The 14,174-nt window shown below is 40.7% G+C and overlaps 1 long non-coding RNA gene across 3 annotated transcripts in view; it reads right to left on the bottom strand.

The window, feature by feature from the left end:
- LOC140105037 (uncharacterized) overlaps positions 1-14,174 on the bottom strand; it is a 305,586-nt gene that overhangs the window by 126,672 nt on the left and 164,740 nt on the right. For all 3 annotated transcript variants that reach the window (XR_011850481.1, XR_011850482.1, XR_011850480.1), the window contains one exon: positions 6,396-6,501. This is a non-coding gene — a long non-coding RNA (uncharacterized lncRNA). The remainder of the gene's footprint in view (positions 1-6,395; positions 6,502-14,174) is intronic.

Genomic DNA, 14,174 nt, shown 5'->3' with positions numbered 1-14,174 from the left:
GATGACCTTTCAACTTCTTCACTGTATATTAGGTACAACACTAATCATTGTGTAGGAGCTATGCCTGGTAATGCAGCTTAATCTAATTTATTTGAATGGGACATAATTGCGGCAAGGATCGGTAACTGAAAATTTGAGTAAAACTTAACAGTCCCAAAGCCTAGTGTGTGGACAAAGCAAATGATCGGCAAGGACATCGGTCATCCAGTGATGTCATATCAATGTCCTATTCTAAGGATGTTAACGTCCTGGATAATAAAAATGAAGCGCTAAAAACATTAGATCACAGATCACTCTTTATTCTAATTATTGGTGATGTCAATAATGTCAGGGCTCGGGGTTAGTGACCACCGTGGACAAACCACCGTGGACAATGACAATAGCCGACACCTTGGATCGGAATCTAAGTGGCATCCGGTCTTCACCAGAGCCCGCCACAAAGCAGGATGGTCCTGCTGTGGCGTGGTACCACCAGGTCATTCCACATGTGCGACTAGCCCGCGGTGGTGGCCAAGGTCAAGGTACAGGAACGGCAGACAATCTCATGGTCAGAAGCAGGCAGATGTTCAAGGCAGGCAGCAGAGGTGCAGAGTCAAGGTCAGGTCTGGGGTCACAAGGGGAGGTCAGAACAGGAACAATCTCAGGAAGCTTTCTCAATAGCATGAAGCTCAAAGATCCAGTGGGGGTTGTTAGGAGCAGCTGGCTTATGTAGAAAACCCGAAAGGCCAGTGCTCCAATCAGCGGTGTGCTGGCCCTTTAAATCTTTGAGAGCCAGCGCATGCACACCCTAGGGAGGGGGGACACATTCGCCGACCGGACGAGGAGGAAGTAGGAGAGTGCAGAGGTAAGTGAGGGCTGGGGAGGGTGCCGCAATGGAGAGGGGCACGTGGATCACAGGGACACCCGTGACAAATAATTGTGTATAGGGTTGGTTCTAGGTACAGCTGAGGGAAGCAGAAAATTGAAATTGGGTGAACCATGAGGCATGGCCACACCCCTGGTGTACTAAAGAGCTAATTTGTACAAATATATTAAAACTATTTTGTTTCTGAAATGAGAGATCATTGGGTTAAAGGAAAGATATTTCTAGAAAGCTGAAAAAGTTCTCTTCATAATGATTCAGAAGACGTTGGACTCCATTTAACACCTAACAAGAATAACTATGTTTTTTAATTTAAAAACCACGTTTTGTAAAATGTAGGCATTAAAAAAAAGAAGAGAGCAATGTCACTCTAGATGTCTTTGAAAATTAAAATGTACAATTTCTGAAGCTAAGCACAATTTCTAAAGCCAAGCAAAATTAGTTTAGCCTACATATAGCTTTGAAGTCTGTCCCCTATTTTAAAAGTTTTCATATCATTATTACTTTAATAAGGAGGAACATGATCACGCACTGGAAAAGTTTTGGATGTGTCTTAATATAAAAAGCAATATGTTACAGTGTCAGATATTAAAGAGAGGTCATCGCTATTTCTATTTAATACTTTAGATTACTTTATATTAAACAGATGTACTCTAGGCTAAAAGAAACCATTATGATCTCTGCAATATACCACAAATGTGGGGTTTGTAATTCCCATAACGTTATAGTAGAATAAAGTCAATGAAATCTCTGCAAATATCTGAAAGTATATGACAATTCATATGTAAAAATTACAGAGGAGTATAAGATTATAAGTATATATAAGTATAGCCATATATGATAACTACAATCTATATACAACACTATAAAGGCAATACAATACAATAATGAGAGGAGTGTAAGATTATAAGTATATATAAGTATAGCCAAAAAATCCAAAAAATGAGCAGCACTCCGGATGTGTGAAAAAACGTGATTCTATTTTATTCCATAATGAGTAATAACAGCAACGTTTCGGCTCAAGAGAGCCTTTTTCAAGCCGTTTTTGAAGTGAACATGGTGGATATAAATACACATGCAGATGGTCACATGACCCACAATTCCCCACCCACCAGATTTACATATTTGTGGTAAAAATATACAAAAATATATACAATTCATACTAAGCATCAACAATTCATAATACTGGTATGCATACAATAATGTATCAAGTGAAAATGTATAAAAATTATGGCAAACTGCATGTCTCATTCCCCTATATACATGGGTACATGCATTGCGAATACAGGTTGTACAAAAACGTGCATAAAGTGCATAAAGTGCTCCAGTGTACTGACCAAGCCACCGTGTAGGGACCTCAGGTGTCTCCCCGAACTGCTGTACTCTCCGATCCATTAATAACCTGCTTGATTTGGAGAATCCACATGACAAACGCTGTGACACGCACTCTCTCCATGCCCCTGTGCGCATGCGCTCTGGGGTCAAACTTCCGGGATCGGCGTCATAGTAACGAAACAAGTATAGCCATATATGATAGCTACAATTTATACACTATTATAAATGTAATGTAATACAACACAATAGTGATAAGTTCACATTTGCACTCAAGGCTCCAACAATCCCGTCAGGACCAGACCCCTCTTTAAGTTTCTGCATTTAGATTTTTCACTTCCCACATTACAAAAACCATAACTTTTTATTTTTTCATTTACAGAGCCATATAGAAATGTATGGGCATTGGAGCCTTCTCCGCATATCCGCTTATGAACAATGACATACATTTACAATATGTGTATTTAGCCAATATTATTATGGTGCAGCATTGGATATATGCAGAGCGCTCACGGGCTAAGAGCTCTCTCCATACACGGTGGGTGTTTGCTGCATATTGAAGAAAACACCCACTGTTAACACCTGTCATTGGTGTTCAACCTTTAAATGCCAACAGTATGTAACAGAAGGCGGTGCATGGGCGACACCATCTTGAATGTGATTATTGCTCCCCATGATGTCATCAGGGACCGACGATCCTACGCCATGACACCCGTGTCAACACGTTTTCAACACAATTTTTTCCCCCCTTCCCGGTACACAACATGGAATATTAAATACTCTAATTGGAAAGTGCAATTTGTTACACAGCGCATATACAGTTCTATAGATGAAAAATAAAAAAAATATGGATTATTGAAGGTGGGGAGCAAAAAATGGAAACACAAAAATGAAAAAGGACCAAGTTGTTAAGGGGTAGAAATTTTACACCAAAAAAAAATCACAGACACAGAAGCCTAGCAAACCCCACTGTAGATAACAGGATGTTTTGGTGTTTATTAGTTCATATAATCACCAAAATCTACCGTATATACCAGTGTATAAGCCGAGTTTTTCAGCACAAAAAATGTGCTGAAAAACCTCACCTCGGCTTATACACGAGTTGGCTTATAAATGAGTCAGCAGCGGCCACGTCATAGTATGCGCCCGCCGACCGGGAGAAAACATGTCCGTCCCCTGCAGGCTTTTAAAGAAGATTGAAAAGGAGCCACGAGGAAGAAAGAAGCAGAGCCGCGCGGACATCGGGGAGCCCAGCCGAACATCGGGGTCGCCGGGGGGTGAGTATACAAGTTTATTTTTTTATTATAAAGGTGGGCTGGCTGTATACTACAGGGGGCAGGCTGGGCTGGCTATATACTACTGGAGGCAGGCTGGGCTGGCTGTATACTACTAGGGGCAGGCTGGGCTAGCTGTATACTACTGGGGGCAAGCTGGACTGGCTGTATACTACTGGGGGCAGGCTGGGCTGGCTGTATACTACTGGGGCAGGCTGGGCTGGCTGTATACCACTGGGGGCAGGCTGGGCTGGCTGTATACTACTGGGGGCAGGCTGGGATGGCTGTATACTAGAGGGGGCTGGCTGTATACTACATGGGGCAGGCTGGCTGTATACTACATTGGTCAGGCTTGCTGTATTCAACTGGAGGATGTCTGGCTATATACTACTGGGGGCTGGCTGGCTATATACTGGGAGGCTGTGACCAATGCATTTCCCACCCTTGGCTTATACTCGAGTTAAAAGGTTTTCCCAGTTTCTGGTGGTAAAATTAGGGGCCTCAGCTTATACTCTGGTCGGCTTAAATGCGAGTATAAACGGTATATTATAACTGAAATATACATATACTTATATCATAGTCAAAAGAGCTTTTACTCAGTCTCCCTCTAATTTTTGACTATAAATTTCCTGTGGAGCCTATAAGGTGATGATGAAGTCTTCGGGTTTTAGCTTTTTAAGGTTTACTTTTTAGAACTTTCAATCACACCCTAAATATTCCCCTGGAGTGTTATGCAAGCAAATGATCTTTCATATTGTGTTTGGAAGAGCACATTTCACTGTACATCAAAGGCTATATTTCCTACCAAGGGAAACATGAATTGCATGTTTAAGAATAATTGCTACGTAATCAAAGAAACATTGTTGATTGTTCAGTAAGAAATATTCAGATAGAAATTGTCTCCATTTCAATTAGCATTATTGTTTGTGAGATAATGTTGAAACATAACTACAGGATGGTGTTTATTCCAAAAAGGAGACAGAGACATTACTGTTCCTGTGTACCAAAAACTTCAAAAAGGGGAAAGCATTAACCCTGGAATGAGAACAGAATGGTCAAATTCTACACAATTCAAGAGTTCAGTTTTGCAGTCTATAAGGACATTCTTGTAAATGAGTGTTCCAAATTCCCAGGAACAAAACAAATTAAAGGGAATCATTCATTTCCAAACTTGTTCACAAGAAAAACAGCTTTGTGTAGGGAATTTTAGGTATATCTTCCTGTGTCCGAGATATCTTCCAACAAAAATTCTGTTATGTTTATGCAAATGAGCTTCCCATGCACCAGGGTTGGGGGCCATACTTGTTGTAAAACCTATTTTATTCTATCTATGTCATCCAGCACCAGTCATTTATGCAATTATTTTTTATCCCTTACAGAAATAAGTAGTAGGAGGAGAAAAAAGGAAGCACCAGCTGCTATGCCCAAAACCAAGAATATATCAGTAGAAAAAGCAAGCACCAATTGAGGGCTCTTCCCCAAATTTCCAACAGAAAGCATACAACCACGGGGCAATGGAAAATTGCAAACAACAAAGAAACATTGAAAAAATCCTGCATCCATTGTAAACATTTTATTCTTTATTTTATTTTGAGTCATCAGCATATAACATGTAAAAATCTGTGGGAATGGGGCATCACTTCATTGCAAATTTTGTAAATTTTATATGCTGATGACTTAATTGATTTTAAATGGCCTACACAATTTTGAGTTTGGTTCTTTAAACACTGGTTGACTCCCTGACAAATAAAAATAAAAACATTGAAAAAAAACTTGTCGCATATGGACACAATTATTAAATTATTTATGTTAAGGAGAAGTAAAATATGAATATGTAAATTTGGAGTTTAAATTGATTTCTTAATAGACATTTACTTAAAGTAGGATATATTTAAAGGGGGATATTTTTCTCATATTAAGAATGCATCTTGAAATAAGTTTAGGAATATCTGTAAATGAGAAAGGAAATTAGTAAAATCATGAGGTAGCAGCAGGACCCTCTTCCTGCAGGCCTCCTGTGTAGTCCCTTATATTGCAAATATGCTATACCAGCGCCAGTAAGTATTAGGTGCTCACTAAATTTGCTTTTCGTGTGAATAAATGTTGGCAATATACATTACAGTACAATACATTTTTATAGATGTTAAAAAAAGAAAATCAATATAACACAAGCGCAAACTGACTAATATAAAACAATGAAAAATGAATCAAGGACGTTGGCGTTTACTGCTGAAATTATTTAAAAACTACTCTTCATTGTTAAGAAGCCTCTTTGTCTGCAGGTAAATCTGAAGAGACTGTCTAATATTGTTTCCCTGTTATAAAAATATATATTCCAATAATGTTCTATGTGGCCCACTTATGAATCGATATAAGATGTATGAAATTTAGGGAGTTCAGCTGACCCTTCTATGAACCAACTGCTGGTGTTTATGAGATCTGAGTTAATGTGTGATTCTCAAAGTGAACTAATAATCTTTGAAATGCTGACAAAAAGGAATTTACTGTGAACTATGGGGCTGGAAATAACAGGCAGCCGTCTGTCTAAGAAAGTCAAAATTGAACCATGCAGATAGAAATATATTGTCTTCTGCTCGAGCTACCAATATAGAGGGAATAATACATGGCCATATTTGTTTTATTGCTAGCTAAACTATGTTGAAAATACATTGAATTCAGTCTTAGCTTTCTCTATTCTTATATAGATATTACTCACAAATTTCTGTAATTGTTTTCTTTATTTTTGAGCATTATGTTAATAGCACAAACAGATGACTTAAAAAAAAACATGTCCGCCTCAGATATTCTAACCAAACTTTCAGTTTAAGATTTTAATGAACTTGGCGAGCCGTACCCAGAATAGATACGCTTCTAGGGTTTCTATCTACAATTTGCAGTCATTTCTAAGCTGGTTAGTTGGGACTTACCTGGTGGGTGTCAAGACAGCAAAGAAGTGTGAGCCCTGCACTTTCTACAACCTGTTTCACTGTGTATTTGCAGGTGACAACTGGTTGATGGTTCCTGCCTGGGTCTCTGCACAGAAAAGAAAGACAAAACCCTCAATAGATAAATAAATATATAAATCTCAATAGATAAAATAAACCCTCAAATAAATAAAAAAGTGGGGGCAAGGTACAAAATCATAAGGCCACGTAAAGTCAAAAAGTACAAGCCAGGGGTCAGAAACACAGCAAAGAAATGTAGAGTGTAAAGTTAACCAGAGCAAGAAAATTTGTCTTACAGGCATATGTATATAGGTAAATGAGAAATGTATGCAACACCCCAGAAGCTTAGTGGTACACTCATAGGACCATCTGTACACACATACACAGCTGAGAGAGGCTTCTGACTTCTGTCAATCAAGCATCCCTCTGCAGAGCATGTACCCGTGTGGGGTTCACAGCCCAGAGAATTCAAACTGCATGTAGTGCATGAAGAAGTTATGACACTGTGATTCATTACTTCCCATCTCTTTGTATAGAACATCTATGCAATCTGGTACCTCTGTGGCTTTCTATCCATCCGGAAAGCAGAGTGGTATTCAGCATAGATTTTAGAGAGAAAGTAACGTACAAATCTTTTCAGCAATTGAGATCATGGGAGAAGCAAAGTTGAAAGAAGTATTTTATACAAATTTTACTATTGATTTCTGCTAATTATATTTTTTTTATTTTGTGTTCTAAAAAGTCATCTTAGATGTATATTATATTGCATTTTACATAGAATACATGATGTGTCATAAGTAATTATATTCATATATGTACACATACCTCTGCAAACCAATTGAAATACGAAATGGCACTTGCAAGGGATGCTCTTTATCCCCAGATGGGTGTGTGTCAGTATAAAGCCATGCTATATGCAGATGACCTCCTTCTATACATATCCCAACCTCGCATCATCCTCCCATCTCTGTTTTGAGAATTGGCCATCTTAGCAATCTTAAGATCTACTATAATAAATCTGAGGCCTTTAACATTTCCTTCCCCCAGTAAAGTACAGCTTCTTAAAGATGCTTTCCTGCTCCAGTGGAAATCTACAGTGATTAAATAGCTTGGGATCCAGGTCCCACTTGACAATTCCAACCTTTAAGCCCTGGACTACTTACTGCTTCTCAACGCACTCAAAAATCTATCCGCCTATGATAAAAAAAAACCTGTCATGGTTTCGCCTGATTAATGTTGTAAAAATGGATGTCTTAACTGGATTTCCCGATGTTTATCAAGGGTCCCCATTATGCCCACACCTATTTTTTTCATACATTGTGGACAGTCCTACTACAATTTATCTGGGATACAGTAAGACCAAGGATTGGATGGCATTACTTGACTTGGGCCAAAGTAGATGGTGCCGCAGGATTTCCAGACTTGAAACTTTAACATCATCAAGGAGCAATTCTGGTATCCCTGCTAGACTGAGACCATTATTCCTCCTCAAAGGAATGGCAATAATGGCATCTATAATAGCCTCAGTTACAGGGGAAATGACCACCTGTCACTGGGGATTCTGATCGGACTGTAATGTGTCTAATTTGACCCAGGAGCTCTGTTTAACCCCTTTAGTCATGTGACCACCGAGTCTATGGACCCGGCAGCAGACAGCCGTATTGCTGTCATTTTATAGGAAGCTTCAATGTTTACCTCCAGTAGATAGAAATCTGACCATGGTCACACAGGTGCTCATTATATCACACAGCTCTGATTACTCTCTGTGATACTAATGAGCCACGCACCCGTGTGACCATGGATAGATTTCTGTTCACTGGAAGTAAACTTTCTATAGGATGACAGCAAGCAGAGATCTAGAAAACTGTGAGGCATTTATACAGAAATTGTATAACATTTTGTTAAACAAAGACAACATTTATTTTCTGAAATGAAAAAACCCGGGGCAAATATGATTGCTATAGGTAAATATTTAGGACAATTATATAAATCACCCATAAGGACATGCTTCTGGCAGGCTGCCCTTGGCAAACAATCCTAAATTACTCACCTCTTTTCAGTATATCATAACACACAGTACATCTTGGATTTTCCCATTCTCACTATTACTTTTAGTAGCTTAGGATCCAACTTCTTCTTACCAGGAATATGCCACCATTACCCCAATAATAAAAAGAATATGTCCAAGAAGAAATTTGACAATGATCCTATCCATTTGCACTTTTTGGCTTTAGCAACGGTAAATGCAAAAGTTGTGAGTGCAGAGATAAAAGACAGATAAGATACTGAAAATTCTCCATTACCAATAACAATGGAGCTTCTAAACCCAAGGTCTAGAACATAAAGACAGAAATAAAAAGAAGATCAAAGCAAAGTGCTATTGCATCTCTATATTTCAAGGAAAGGCCTTTCTCTTAATAGTGATAAGGACTGAGATCCGCAAGCATTTTGTGGGATTTGTGCTAAGGATAAAAAAAGGAGAAGTAAACTTATTGCTGGACCTTTTGGAGGGCTTTTAGAGAAATAAGTAAAAAGCTTCCTTTCTGGAATATAAGTTTGCTAACAGTTTTACTGAAAATATAGTTTTTAGCAAATACAGCAAGAAAATACTTTTATGGGAAAAAAATAACAAAAGTGGAGTAAGGCTGGCACATTTATTGACGTGAGTTAAATGAAAGTGCAGGAGATGGAGGAGATTGTATGATACCTTTTATTAGAGCAACATATAATTGAAATTACATTTGAACACTTGGAGGGGAATTGCAAGCTTTCAGAACTACTTAGGTCTCTTCTTCAAGTATGATGACATAAATAGTTCTGAAATCTTGTGTTTTTTCTAACTGAGCCAATAAAGTGAACACTTTGTAATATGTGTGGGTTTAAAAAATACCTAAAAGCATGTGTAACAAAGGCTAAATCAAATGAACCTTATATAAGGATTGCGAAAATACAATGTACATTTATGTTCATTTGAAGAAATTAAAGGGAACCTGTAATATTGGAAAAAATGGTCCATTTTGATGGCAGGATGGTATAGAGTAAGGACAGCTGAGCACAATGATAAAAGTTTAAAAAGTAAAGATCTGGTATAACTTGTAATTTCGAATTGGCAAAATCTTTCTATGCGTAGGAGTCCAGTGGGTGGACTTGATAATGATTGACAGAAATCTTTGAGTGACATTTCCTGCTGTACTCCTAAGCCCAGAACGTGCAGGGTTTAAATAAAAGTATGTACATTTATGTAAGATCCAGCACAGATAAGATACTGGATACAGTAATAACCGGCTATACTCAAAGGTAGTGCAAAAGAGAAAATGGGGCACATTTACTTACTGGTCTGGAGGAGTTTCCGAAAGTGCATTGTCCAACAACAACGCACTGTGCAGTGATTCCCTAACATCGTGCGCCCGATATTCTGCATGTGTCGCTTCCCCACTCAGCTCTGCCGGAGTTCACCATCTTCTTCCCAGTGTATGTAAGGGTATTGCTTGTGACACAATTTTCATCTTAAATTCCGTGCTCAGTCCGAATAAATCAGTTCATCCGATGGCCTGACCCACAATTTCTGTCGCATGAATGCCTGCGCCACTGCACCAAAATCTGATCGCGTATGACACAATCCCCTTCAAAATACCTGTCTCAGTGGCGCAAGTTCAGAATTACGATGGAAATGCGATCAGTGGACTCTTAGTAAATAAGCCCCAATAAGTGTTGACTGTGTGTTGAGGAGTCAACTGAAATAGCAATGAACTAAACGAGTAGCCTAACTTTCCAGTTTTCACTGAGTTTGCAAAAATGGTGTGCAGCTGAAACCCTACAGCAGCAGGTTGTCCATTTGCAGGCCAAAGGAGTGACCCTATGAACCATATCAAGAGTTGGTCATTCCAAGTCTGTGATTTCTAGAATATTGTACCTTTACAACATAGCAAGCTCATTCAAGACCCCCAAGAAGGTTGCCCTCGTAGGACAACAAATGCAAGAGAAGACAAGATAATGCGGAGAATCTCCATGTCTGGTTATACACTGCCACAATGTTTAAGAGAATTTGGAATGCAATCCCACTCTGCGGTGACCAAACCGCTGATTAGCAGAAAGAATCAAAAGTATAGACTCACCTTTGCTGTGGAGCATTTTGTGTTGACAGAGAAGGATTAGTACATAGTTCATATTAGTGATGAAAACAAGTTAAACTTCTTTGGTCTGATGGGAGACATCGGGGAATATTTACTTACCATGTCCTGTCGCGATCCAGCGGCGCGTTCTCCGTTGTAGATTCGGGTCTTCCGGCGATTCACTAAGGTAGTACGCCTGATGTCCACCAGGTCTTGCTGCTGCGCTGAAGTCCACCGGAGTTTGCTGGAGTTCACCATCCTATTCCTGGTGCAGGTAAGCGCGTGTCAAGCGACACAATTTTTTTTTTTAATTCTGTGGGTTTTCCGAATTTGTTGGGTTTTTCCGATGGCCATACCCCTGATTTCCGTCGCATGCATGCCGGCGCTGATGCGCAACAATCCGATCGCGTGCACCAAAAACGGTAATTTTCTGGAAACCCGACGAAAAAGAGCGATTCGTAAATGACCCCCATTATGTTCGTTGAAAAACTGGGGATAGAATGAAACCAAAGTGTGTAAAGAAATCAGTGAAAGATGGTGGAGGAAGTCCATGGTTTGGGGAATTTTTCTCCAGCAGGAGGTTGACCTCTTATACAGCTAATTGGCAAAGTGAATGCAAGTTTGTACTAGAGCCTTCTTCAATAACATGTGGTTCCTTTGTTGCATTCATCAATCAGCCAGCAATTTTCATGCAGGACAATGCCCCCTGTCACACAGAAAAACGGGAACAACTGTGTCTTGAAAAACACTTGAAAAGTGTCAATAATCACTGAATTGTAGGAGAGACAGGGAGAAGAGTGGACCAAAATCCCACCAGAGCCGTGTGATAGAATAGTGATATCCTGTGGCTGCAGATGTGCTGAAGTCATTGAAAGCAGAGGCCTGCACACTCCCTGCTGATTGGTGACTGGTGGAGCCTTCAGAAATTGTAATTATAATATTTCTCTGTGCTACAGTCATTGCTGTTCTCTAATTATGATCATCATGCATTTTGCTAAATAAAGGTTTTAATACATAAATAAAATCCTTCAAATGTTGATAAATGTAGATCACATATTTCTGAAAAAAATCAAGTGATCACACATTGTTCTCGAATTGTGTTCTCCAGTGTACATACAGGCAGTCCATAGGTTTGTTCTTAAGTTGAATTTGTACATAATTCGGAACTGTATATTTTATAATTGTAGTTCTAGACACATTTTTTTTTGCCCCAGTGACAATTGGAGTTTCAAAATTTTTAGCTGTAATGGGACCGAGGATTATCAATAAAGCTTTATTACAGACACCTGATCATTACAGCCTAGGACTAAAGTAAAGCATCCAGAGAGCTTCACCAGAGGTCACAGTGTGCAGAGGGGTCCGTCTTTAACTAGGGGTCGATTGTAAGTTGGGTGTCCTTAAGTAGGGTTTTTAGTAGACTTGGATCCAGCTACAGGATTTGGACATCAATGCTTGAAAGTTTAAAACTTCATGCTTTTATTAACGGACCTTGGTCACGAATACAAAAAGAATCTCTTTCAGCGTAACAGTTTAAAAGGTATATACATCAGGGGGAGCGTAACGGCATGACGTAGCACGTAGCACGTCGCGCTGCACCGCCGTTCTCCCTACCCCCGCTCCCCACGCTGACCTGACTCAAGCTCCGGGTCCCGGTCCTGGCCCAAGGAGAGAGAGCGGAGGACTCGGGCGCAGGTCCGGGCGCCATAGTCGGTGGCTGCAGCGGTCCCCCGCGTGCTGTGGAGGGAGGCCGGCCGATGCGGGCGCAGCTGTGCGCGAGTGTGGCGCAGGTGTGGCGCACGGGCGCCCAAAACGCCGAAAACCCAAGCGCCGAAAAGCCTATGGTCCTGGGGTGTGCTGGCTCCTAGATGGCTCCAAGATGAAGACGACCGAGGGACAGACGATACGAAGACTCCCGGTCCCGGAAACGCGCTGACCTGGAGGGGTGCATTCTGAGACCGCTGCCGAGGCGGCGGGGTTGGAGAGTTTCCCTGGATGACGGCGCGACCGGAGATAAAGGCTGTAAGCAGTTCATCGTGTTTGGTCCCTGGGTGGCAAGCTGGTGACGAATCCGTGCTGATACAATTCCCGTGGACGGGTGAGATGTGCCTGTACTTGGATTGATTCCCCTGCTACGCGTAGCGGTTCGTCAAGATGGGTGAGATGTACCTGGCCTCAATCTTCCTTACCCGTGTACTAATTCATCTGTATATGGTGATAACTCTGACTTATTGCTAATCGTGCTAACATTGGCTTGACATTGGCTTGCATATGCTACTAACTCTGCTCTGTTGCTAATGACACTAATATCTGTTGGACATCTGCTTGCTATTTGTTTCTGATCTGATCGTTCGATCTCAAATATCTACACTTACTATGTAACTATTTGAATTTTGTCAGAGCAAGTTGGAATTTTATTACTCGGTGTCCTCGGGGGCATCATATCCACAGGATTATAGGAGAGCTACAACGGAATATACGTAATAGACTATCTCTGGACTTAAAACTGTCTTACCTCCCCTAGGGTAATTGGTTCCGGTTCTGCCTATGTGTCGGTTTTAGTATCAGCCCGTCCGGCTTACTGAATAGTTTGCGGTTTTCTGTGTCAATCTCCGATCTTTCCTCCTATTGTTTAAGTGATTTGTGTATTGTAATAACTTAATATTACTCATTGTCAATTGCTATTGTCAAGTGGGTTAGCACACCTGGTCCGGTTTATAGGCGCCTCAATTTGGGTATATGTATTTTTTCCTAGCTGTGTAACACTGTGCTTTGGGGTATATTTACCGTAGCAGAGATGCCTCCTAAAAATGCTGCAAGGAAGTCCTTGGGGACAGCATCCCCCAAAGAAAAAGAGAAAGGAGGGGCTAAAGGAGAGAACTCCGCAAAGTTGGACAAATTATGGAAATCTCCCCCAGTTAAAACTAGGACAGGATTATCGAGTCAGAAAAACTTGGAAAATGAAACTGTAGATCCCAAACCGCAGGGCTCGAGGTCGGGCCCGGTAGAGGAGGAGGATCGGGACGGGGGCGAGGCAAACATGGGAGGTGAAAACGAAATGCTAAAAGAGATCTTAGACTCCATAAAATCCTGTAATTCAGCAATACTGGGGCTGACAGACCAGGTCGGGGCCTTGAGAGGAGATGTCTCCATTATGAGGGAAGAGCTGAACCGGCTAAGAGATAAGCAAAAAATGGCAGAAGATAAAATTACTAATATTGAGAAAGAGGTCTGTACCCTCAAAAAAGTCACCTCGCGTCTGGAGGTAGAGAACAAGGCCCTGAAAGGGAAAATAGCGGATATGGAGGACCGCTCAAGAAGAGCGAATCTAAGATTAATAGGGGTCCCAGAAAAAGCTGAGGGGGATAATCCCGTAAGCTACATTAAAGAATGGTTTTTGAAGGAAGTAGGGAAGGAGCATCTTTCCCCGCATTTTGATATTGAGCGGGCCCATAGAATTCCGGCAGGCCCCTATATTCCGGGGAATACTCCCCGTACCCTTATATGCAAAACATTACTCTCGAGAGATCGGGATATGATACTGAAACGAGCACGTGATCTAAAAGACCTTACAATACAAGGGGCTAAAGTAGCAATATACCCGGACTTTTCTAAGGACACTCTTCAGAGGAGGAAGAGTTTTTTGGAGGTA

This window comes from Engystomops pustulosus, chromosome 10, assembly GCF_040894005.1.
Source record: "Engystomops pustulosus chromosome 10, aEngPut4.maternal, whole genome shotgun sequence".
In the NCBI taxonomy this organism is placed as follows: Eukaryota; Metazoa; Chordata; class Amphibia; order Anura; family Leptodactylidae; genus Engystomops; species Engystomops pustulosus.
This window is presented reverse-complemented; position numbering and strand designations above follow the sequence as displayed.